This window comes from Humulus lupulus, chromosome 8 (genome assembly GCF_963169125.1).
Source record: "Humulus lupulus chromosome 8, drHumLupu1.1, whole genome shotgun sequence".
In the NCBI taxonomy this organism is placed as follows: Eukaryota; Viridiplantae; Streptophyta; class Magnoliopsida; order Rosales; family Cannabaceae; genus Humulus; species Humulus lupulus.
Window position 1 is genome coordinate 39,667,110 of NC_084800.1, and position 1,430 is coordinate 39,668,539.

At 32.6% G+C, this 1,430-nt stretch overlaps 1 non-coding gene across 1 annotated transcript; it reads left to right on the forward strand.

Moving 5' to 3' along the window:
• Nucleotides 1-300: 300 nt before the first annotated feature.
• On the forward strand, nt 301-407 carry LOC133798832 (small nucleolar RNA R71). Its single transcript, XR_009876050.1, has one exon. It is a non-coding gene; the product is annotated as a small nucleolar RNA R71 (small nucleolar RNA).
• The last annotated feature ends 1,023 nt before the right edge of the window (nt 408-1,430 follow it).

Genomic DNA, 1,430 nt, shown 5'->3' on the forward strand with positions numbered 1-1,430 from the left:
GAGTTTATAGTTTGGCTTATGGCTAAAGCTTCTACTTTTCTCGCTAATTTGTCTAAGGATGTTCTTAAGTCTAATTCTTCTTTTACTTCATACCTTCCTCCTCTTTTTGGTGAATTAGTTGACCTAGACCTAGGATCAAAATAATTCCATTGTTGTGAATTGACAGATAAATCTTCAAGGGCGTCCCACGCCTCTTGTCCTTGAAATTTTAAAAATTTTCCAGTATGCATAGATTGAATCATTTGACGATTAGAGGGAGTCAAACCATCATAAAAATATTTTACAAATCTCCATTTTTCAAAACCATGATGAGGACATTTTAATAATAAATCTTTAAATCTTTCCCAACATTCATAAAACTCTTCATTATCTTTTTGAAAAAACTCGGAGATTTCTCTCCTTAGACTATCAGTTTTAGACATTGGAAAAAATTTCAACAAGAATTTATTATAAAGTTGATCCCAAGTAGTTATAGACCCAGTGGGAAGGGAATTTAACCAAGCTTTTGATTTGTCTTTTAATGAAAAAGGAAACAATCTTAGTTTGACTGACTCATCAGAAAAATTTTGAAATTTAAATGTTGAGCAAATTTCTAAGAAATCGTTGACATGCATGTAAGGATCCTCTCTATCTAACCCATAAAAAGATGGCAACAATTGAATGATTGCTGGTTTAAGCTCAAAATGAGTAGCAGAAGTTGTAGGTAAAACAATGCATGAAGGAGCATTAGATGAAATAGGTGCAAAATATTCAAGCAAAGTTTTTTCAAGCACAACATTTTCATCAACAGGATTAGCAATAGGTTCCATGATGCTCAAATTTTTACTAACACTTTCAATTTCAAACAAAGATAAACGTCTTTTTACTAATCGTTTTTTAGAGTTACGTTCCCAATGATGCATACAATTTTCACAAACAAGGCAACAAGGATAATCTCAAACAAACAATTTTCTGATGTGGAAGATCAGTTAAAACCGCAACCACAGAGCATACTTAGAATTCTTAGAGATTTCATAACAATATAATTCTTATGGTTTACTTGTCCCCAGGCCTATTTGATTCCACTTACTCGCGCACTACTAACAACTCCCCGAGGTTAATTAGTAGAGGCGGATGGGAATTTTGTTCAAATTTCCTTTAAGCAAGAATTGCTTATGGTGAAAGGACAAGATTTAGGTTTCTTTTTTTTAAGTATTTTTTCACAATATTACACTAAAATATTAAAGAAGACAAAGAAAAATAAGGCAAAAATTAAATAAGACTAAAATTTAGACAAGAGTAGGGAGGCATAGCATGCCATCAACCATAACAAAATTAAGGTAAAAACGAGGAGGCACAAGTGCCATCAACTTAAACATAAGATAGAGGACTAGGAGGCAAAAATTGCCATCAACTAGCTAGGAGGCAAAATTGCCATCAACTAGTAATTT